We start from the raw sequence: 9066 nt of genomic DNA, 5'->3' as shown, positions 1-9066 counted from the left end.
GTGCTGTTCATCGTTGTTTTTTTGCTCTTTAGTTCTTCTAATTCCTTGTTAAACGTTTCTTGTATTTTTCTCCATGCTATTTTCAAGATTTTGGATCATCTTTACTATCATTACTCTGAATTCTTTTTCAGGTAGACTGCCTGCTTCCTCCTCATTTGTTTGGTCTGGTGGGTTTTTACCTTGCTCCTTCAACTGCTGGATATTTCTCTGTCTTCTCATTTTGCTTAACATACTGTGTTTTGGGTCTCCTTTTCACAGGCTGAAGTTTTGTAGTTCCCGTTGTTTTTGGTGTCTGCTCCCAGTAGGTTAGGTTGGTTCAGTGGGTTGTGTAGCCTTTCTTGTGGAGGGGAATGGTGTCTGTGTTCTTGTGGATGAGGCTGCATCCTGTCTTTCTGGTGGTCAGGACCATGTCTGGTGGTCTGTTTTAGAGTGTCTGTGACCTTATTATGATTTTAGGCAGCCTATCTGCTAACAGGTGGGGTTGTGTTCCTGTCTTGATAGCTGTTTGGCATGGGGTATCCAGCACTATAGCTTGCTGGTCATTGAATGGAGCCGGGTCTTAGCATTGAGATGGAGATGTCTGGGAGAGCTCTTGCCAGTTGATATTATGTGGGGTCGGGAGGTCTCTGGTGGTCCAGTGTCCTGAACTTGGCTCTCCCACCTCAGAGGCGCAGGCCTGACACCTGGCCAAAGCACCAAGACCCTGTCAGACACACGGCTTGTCTATGTGACTTTGAGCAAGCGACTTAACCTCTCTGTGCCTCAGTGTCTGTTTCGTCATCTATAGACTGGTGTTTGGTAGAGATGCTTTGCAGATGTACTTCGAGAGATATACAGTGGTCAACCTCCCTGGAACTGGCTCTGACTTGACCAACAAGACCAATTATATTTTTAAATGATGCTCTAGGGCTTCCCTAGTGGTGCAGTGGTTGAGAGTCTACCTGCCAATGCAGGGGACACGGGTTCGAGCCCTGGTCCAGGAAGATCCCACATGCAGTGGAGCAACTAAGCCCATGCACCACAACTACTGAGCCTGCGCGTCTGGAGCCTGTGCTCCGCAACAAGAGAGGCCACGACAGTGAGAGGCCGGCACACCGTAATGAAGAGTGGCCCCCACTCGCCACAACTAGAGAAAGCCCTCGCACAGAAACGAAGACCCAACACAGCCAAAAAATAAATAAATAAATAGATATATTTTTTTTAAAAATGATGCTCTAATGAAAAGTCTTATGAGTATATAGGCAGCACTGCTCTGTATTCTGTGATCTCAGAAGTTTGCAAACCATTTGGGCCGTCAGAAACTTGACCACTGTTTTTCTTGAAAACAAATCTCTTGAAATACCTGAGAAGTTATGATAACACTGCAGTTATCTACACTAACTGTGACACACTCCAGTGCCAACCAGCTGTTTGCACAGCCAGTTAACTGGGTGTCGTGATGCCTTGGGCTCTGCTGGGATCTTGTCAGAGACGTAAAGGGCTTCCTTCCCAGAAGTGCTTGAGAGAGACTGGAGGATATCAGGTCACAGAAATGAGGACAAGAAGGCAATACAATCAGGTAAGTTTTCAAATTAGAGACTTGTGAACCTCTTACAGAGTGGTCACCACTGAGTGTGTGTGAATATGCCTGAACTTCAAAAGGATCAAGGATCTCTTTGAACTCCAAAAGGCCAAGACTGCTGAGTTTCCCTGCCCTGGAGCCCAGAAGGATGCCACTCTAGGGTATTCCAGATTCTCTACAAAACTCAGTCCTAGAGAACCTTTTCGATTCTGCTCATCCAAAGGATACCTACAATATAAAACACTCCAACAATAAGAAGCGAGCTCAGTGAACAATAGAATAATAGCCTATCTCAGGGACCCTAATATCAAGATGAAAATAAGGTAAAATAATCACAATACTAGTGAAACAAAACTGCTGGACTGCCGAAAGAGAAAGATAAACACCTATCGACAACAACAACAACGTGTGTATGTGTATTCTATAAATATATGAAGAGTATTTTAAAAGATTAAAGTGTAACTTATACACTCATACACACACACAAAACCTTCCTCAAATTTAATACACAGAAATATCTTGCATTCCTATACACTAGCAACAAAGGATCAGAAAGAGAAATTAAGAAAACAATACTATCTACCATCACATCAAAAAAAACAAAACACTAAGAAATAAACCTACCTAAGGTGGCAAGAGGCCTGTACTCAGAAAACTATAAGATACTGTGGAAAGAAATCAAAGGTGACACAAACAGATGGAGAGATACACCGTGTTCTTGGATTGGAAGAATCAACATTGTGGAAATGACTATACTTCCCAAAGCAATCTACAGATTCAGTGCAATCCCTATCAAACTACCAATAGCATTTTTCACAGAACTAGAACAAAAAATTTCAAAATTTGTATGGAAACACAAAAGACACTGAATAGCCAAAGCAATCTTGAAGAAGAAATATGGAGCTGGAGGAATCAGGCTTCCTGACTTCAGACTATACTACAAAGCTACAGTCATCAAGACAGTATGGTACTGGCACAAGAACAGAAATATAGATCAATGGAACAGGGTAGAAAGCCCAGAGATAAACCCCCACACGTGTGGTCACCTTATCTTTGATAAAGGAGGCAAGAATATACAGTGGAGAAAAGACAGCCTTTTTAATAAGTGGTGCTGGGAAAACTGGACTGTTTTCTGAAGTACTGGTTCTCAGCCATCAGGTTGACAAAACCCCAGAGGTGTGACAGCTAATTTTACTGGCGAGGCTGTGGGGTGAGGGGCAGTGAACATGCAAAACTACACAGCTTATGCAGGCAGTTGGCCAGATCTAACAAAGTGACTGGTGTGCTTCCCTTGATCTGTCCTAGGGATGCACACACATGCAAGAGCAGGAGATGACAGACGTGGGGAGGGTTTTCTTGGCAGCTGTGGGATTGGAAAGCACTCAGATGTCTAGCTGTGAGATGCTGATTGGAGCTGTGGCAGATCTACAAGACGGAAAACCCGATTGCTGCAGGGGATGGAGAATGACAGGAAATAATCTCCAACCTGTGTTGTTAAGTGAAAGCTAGAGTGGAGATCTGTGAATTCAGTGCACTCTCTTTTGTATGGAAATGGTGTCACAAGACGAAACACTGAAAGAACTAACTAAAAACTAATAAAAATAGGAGCCCCCAGGGAGTGGGGTGGAGGCACAGGCTGGAAGCATGGCCTCTCCAGGGTACTCTTTGACTTTTGAACCAGGTCAATATTTCATATATTTGAACAATTAAATTACAAAGGAAAATTTCCCGATACTGAGAACAAGCTGAGAAAAAGTAAACCTAACTGCATATCTTTTTAATAATATAATCTCATGAAGGAAAAAAATCATTTCAAGTAATTTTAGAACACTGTAGCTTTAGCACCCATTCTCAGTGTGACACAGGACAGAAAGGACTGGAAAGAAGCCTTAAACTTTGTTCTGAGCTTAGGGGGCAAACAGCTTGTCAAAGACAATTTCAGAAATTGTGGAAATTTAAATATGGCCTGGGCATATGATGATGTTTAGAAGCTATTTTTAGCTTGGTGTTCTATTTTGAACATGATTCAGTAATGGTATTATGTCATGCAGAAAGCAATTCTTATTTTTTTAGAGGTGAATATTGAAGTACTTATGCATGAAATGTCATCAAGTCTGCAATTTGCTTTAAATATTTCAACCGTAAGGTTATGAAAACAAGGCTGGCAGATGGTAACAGGTTAACATAGAAAGTGGGTACAGGGTGGCACAGTCCTCACCGTTGCACTGTCCTCGCTGATCTTCTACGTTTGAAATATTTCATCCGTGAAAATCACAATGATTTTGTTAAACAAAATTTCAGAAATGGAGACCTGATGGAAATAAAGAAAGTTATTTGGGGTTTGTGAGGACTGCAGCCTGGGACACAGGTTCAAGAAGCAATTGAACTGTGTTGCACTGAATTACAGACAAAATGGCCGAGGAGGCCTGTAAAGACAGAAACTGCAAGGTCACAGTTAGTTACACAAGTTTTTTTTTTTTTTTTTGCGGTACGCGGGCCTCTCACTGTTGTGGCCTCTCCCGTTGCGGAGCACAGGCTCCGGACGCGCAGGCCCAGCGGCCATGGCTCACGGGCCCAGCCGCTCCGCGGCATGTGGGATCTTCCCGGACCGGGGCTCGAACCCGCGTCCCCTGCATCGGCAGGCGGACTCTCAACAACTGCGCCACCAGGGAAGCCCTACACAAGTTTTTTAAATAAAGAATTATAACTGGAGCTGGCAAGACATGAGGGTGCTTGTTAAGTGAGGATTGGTTAGGGTCTGAAATGGTTGCGTAGTCACAAGGGGAGACCTTGAGGCCTCAAGGTTGCAGCTGGCAGGTGCAGTTCTGAGGACGGCTGGGGGTGCCTTGGGTCTGGTGCAGCTCAGAGAAAGTTCAAGTTCTCGGTGGGGCAGGGACGTGTCCGAGACCAGATCCTTAGTGGCCACCTGACTCCATTTTTGCTGGCCTGAACTGGGATCACTCCACTGTAATTTCAACTTGTCATCACTTTAAAAAAGGCCAAGGAGGATCTGCTTCAGACACAGGCACAGGGCGGGGGGCGTGATGCTGGCATTTAAGCTGGTCCTTGAGAAGTGAGACGTGAGAGCTGGGAGCGAGGGCCTGGGTCGCGGGTGGTTGATAGTCTCTTGACCCCTTATTTTTAACATCTTTGCTTATCCCGAAAAAGCATTTCCTCAAATAACTAAAAAACTATTGAGGGCCTGTTCTCACAAGGATCCATTCTTCTTTGCTGGCCAAGTTTGAGCTCCCCTCCTACATTAAACCAGATGGTCTCGTGTTCAGCCAACAGCTTCTCTGGAAACCAGGACGGATGCCTCGGGGACGGCCCAGCTGCTCCTCTGGGCCAGAGAGGCCCACTGGTGGGGTCCCGGGAAGGGGGGTGGGGTTACCGCTGGGAGGCAGCCTGGAAGCCTGCGGTGTCAGCCCGGAGCCTGGCCGAGCAGAGGTGGCCTGCCCCCTCAGGCCCGTCCACTCTGTCACTCCTGTTCCAGGCTTTCTCAGACGCAGATCGTAAGATCCCTGGCGGATCAACATGTGACTGGCAGCTCCTTCTCTCTGAGGGAAAAGTAAACTACGCAGATGGGTCTGGGACCCCATTTAGCCCGGGTCAGTGAGGTGATTCACCGGGAGGCGGGACCTCTCTGGGGCGGGTGGGGGCTTGGAGCTCCCTCTCAGTCCATCCCTGGGGCTGAGGGTCCTCGAGCTCTTTGGCAGAGCTGTTTTCTGAAGAATCCAGAGAAGTTAGAAGCCAAAGTGATGTAACCCACGGTCAGGATTTGAAGAGTAAAATCAAGTTATAAACTTTATTTTTACAAACATATCAATTTATCATTCGTTGACACTGGTGCCGTTTTGGACCGTCCAGGAGATTCTCTCAGGCTCAACTGGAGAAGAAAGTTCAGAGCATTTGACGGGGCCATGAGGTGGAGACTAAAAGAGAGGCTGAGTTTCAGGCAGAAAGTGTGTGTCCCGCGGGCGCTGCAACAAATCCCCACAAACTCTGTGACCCTTGTGATGACACCAGGCCCACCCAGATGACCCAGGATGACTCCCCAGTTGGAGAGGATCCAAACTGTAGAGGGAGGTGGAAACCGGCAGGAGGGCACAGAAGATGGGACAGATGTGCTGGTGCCGGCTGCCCCTTGGCAAACACCGGCAGCCAGGCTGCACCCAGGGGGGCAGGTGGTCTCAGGCGCCCTGACAGGAGACCTGCTGAAGGAGGATGGGGGGAAAGGAGGTGTCCCCTCTTCCTGTACCCACTGTTGCCCATGGGCCTGATTCCAGGAGGGAGGAGTGGGGAGAGGGGGGCGTCTCTTAAATTATGACAAGAGTTTAGAAGGACCGGGGGTAAGAGATGGAGACAGGGTGTACGGCTTCCTAACTAACGCAGCCGCGTAACAAATCACCACCAGCTCAGTAGTTTTTTTGTGTGTGTGTGTGGTATGCGGGCCTCGCTCTGCTGCGGCCTCTCCCGTTGCGGAGCACAGGCTCCGGACGCGCAGGCTCAGCGGCCATGGCTCATGGGCCCAGCCGCTCCGCGACATGTGGGATCCTCCCAGACCGGGGCGCGAACCCGGTTCCCCTGCATCGGCAGGCGGACGCGCAACCACTGCGCCACCAGGGAAGCCCAGCTCAGTAGTTTTAAAAGAACACAAATGGACCTTCTCATGGGCCCCGTGGTTAGTGGTCTGGGCACAGCCCAGCTGGCCTCGCTCAGGGCTCGCGGGCCGGAAACAGCCTGTCGGCCTGTGCAGTCCGACGCTGGGGGCCCTCTTCCAGACTCACTGGTTCTTGGTGGGGTTCAGATCCTGGCTGTTGTGGGGCTGGGGTCCCCTCTTGTGCCTGGCCGCCCTCCATGGGCAGTTCCGAGAAGGCCAGCAGGAGAAATCTCTCTGATGTCTTTTAGGTCTGACCCACCCAGGAGAATCTTCCATTTGATTAACCTGAAGTCAACTGCCTTGGGACCTCAGTCACCCTGCAGAGTCCCAGGAGTGGTGTCCCTGCCGATTCACACTCAGGGGAGGGGTCGGTATGAATTTAAAAACGTGCCCTGTTCTGCCTGTGAGAAGGACCCTGAGGCTGCAAAGGGAGGGAGGCGCATAGCTCCCCGCCCCAGGGGCTGGACGTGTGCCGGGAGCAGGCGCAGGACAGGGCGTGGGAGGAGGGGTCCAGAGCTGCCAGGGAGCCCGTGGCAGCAATTCCAGCTTCTCTCTTTTAATCTAAAGCGTCGGAATGTGTACAAGTCTAAGAATTGTGACAAACACACACCCACGTGACCCACACACCAGCAAGACAGACAACACTTCCATTGTCCGGAAAGTTCCCTGTGCTCTCCGGCCACCGACCAGCTTGCCCACCCTGGAGCTTCCGTAGACGGAACCACGCAGCACGTGTGAGTCTGGCGCCTTTCACTCGGCACGATGCGTGTGGAGCTCACACGTGCCCTGTGGTGTCACGTGTGGAGTTCGTGGCGTGGATGGGCCTTGGCTTGCCGTCCTTTCTCCTGCGGACAGGAGAACATTCTCCCCGAGCCTTTGGCTGGCACAGGGCTCAGGGTGGTGTGGTCGGCTGTGAGGGAAGAGTGAGGGGTCCCAGGGTCCTGCCGGGGCTCGAACGTGGGCGCGCCACCTCCCGCCGCCACACGGGCCCAGCTGACCGCGGGCGGCGGCTCGTCCCGGCTCACCGTGCTCCCCAAGCGGCCATCCAGGCTTCACCGGAGGAGGGCCTCTCAGTCTCCGGGGACCATAAGAGTCGTCATCCCCGCAGCCAAAAGACAGAGGAGCAGCTGAACATAAAAGCCTGCCCCGGGAGGGCATCACTTCCTTTAGACCGCAGCTGCCAGGCCCGCAGTCAGGAGGGCGAGTGGAGGTGCCCAGGGCAGGGCTGGCCCGCAGGTCTCGGTCAGTGAGTCACGTGGCCAACAGCCCTCGGGCCTACAGCCTCCCGCCCGCCCTCAAAAATCATGGATGGAGGGCTTCCCTGGTGGCGCAGTAGTTGAGCGTCCTCCTGCCGATGCAAGGGACACGGGTTCGTGCCCCGGTTTGGGAAGATCCCACGTGCCGCGGAGCGGCTGGGCCCGTGAGCCATGGCCGCTGAGGTTGCGTGTCCGGAGCCTGTGCTCCGCAGCGGGAGAGGCCGCAGCAGGGAGAGGCTGCAGCAGTGAGAGGCCCGCGTACTGCGAAAAAAAAAAAAAAAAACTTGGATGGAAAAGCGTTCCTTCCTGCACATTCTTAGCATCAAAAACGCATCATAAAGACCAAATACTGGCTGTAGCAATAAATGTGAAGGTGATCGACTCTTCCATGAAAAACAAAGACCATCAGACGGGGTTAAATGCCCCTGAAGGCCATGCTCAGAACGCATACCAAGACAGCGTGTCTGGAGTTTGAGAGTAAAAGGACGACAAAAAAAGAGTCACAAAACACAAACCAAGGCAGGCGAGGCCGAAGCCCTTCTGCCGTCCAGGCAGGACCCCGTGGAGGCCGCAGCCCCGAGGTCGATTTCACAAACATCCGGGCCTCTGAACCCACACTCGGATGGATCGCGGGGCTGGGTCAGAATAAAGGGATCCCGGAGATGGGCTGCGCGTGCCCTGTCCGCCCCGTGCCTGCCGACGGATCCCGGGCAGCTTCCAGGTGGGGCTGGCAGGGGGCCTCCGAGTGCCCCTGGGATCCCACTGCAAGGACCGGGCTTCCTGGGGGGAGGAGCCAGGAGAGAGGCCGGGTGCTGCCCCTGGCAGTGTGGGTCAGGACGCATGGGGGGCGGCCGGCCCCCTGAGGGTGTTCTGCAACCCCGGCCAACCCGGTGCCCTGTGGCTCCCACGGTGCCCAGAGGGGAGCCCCAGGGCCCAGGAAAGAGCAGGATCCCGACCCACCGACAGCAACGGGGTAACTGGCTCTGCACTCATTTGCGGGACTTCACATGATGTTCTAGAACATTTCCTTTACAAACTTGGAAGGGACGTGGGCGAACGGGCAGGAGGTTTCCCTCACAGTAGTTTTAAAAGAATGAAGGCGGATCCTTGTCCTTATCTGGCCGAGGCTGGGAGGCGAGGAGAGGCGCTGAGGCCGCTGAGGCCGGTCCCAGCCAGACACTCCAGTTAGAGAGGTGATTCATGGATTAAAGGCGCGGTCCTCTTAAAGGGGAAGTTTCTGATTTCTCACTGTCCTTCAGAAAGAGGTCCCTGGGGTGACCACCTCCAGGCGGGGTGGGGAGGCCTGCGAGTGCGGGGAGCCCCCAGACCCATGCCTCGGCCCCCCGACCTGGGTGCACACCCGGGGTCCCCAGGAGGGAGCCTGAGCCTGGTGGGGGCTGCGGGGGTCCTGCAGAGGCTCCTGGAGCCCCGGCACCCCCTCCCTGACCAGGCTTGCTCCCCTAAAGCTGCCCTTTCCTTCCAGCCCTCAGCCTCCCCGCCGTGGCCACGTCTGGGGGGCTCGAGCTGCCTTGGCCCCAAACGGAGAAGCGTGTGATATGAGGGGGTGAGGACTCGGATGGGTGCGTCCC

This window comes from Physeter macrocephalus, chromosome 8 (genome assembly GCF_002837175.3).
Source record: "Physeter macrocephalus isolate SW-GA chromosome 8, ASM283717v5, whole genome shotgun sequence".
NCBI classification, from domain to species: Eukaryota; Metazoa; Chordata; class Mammalia; order Artiodactyla; family Physeteridae; genus Physeter; species Physeter macrocephalus.
This window is presented reverse-complemented; position numbering follows the sequence as displayed.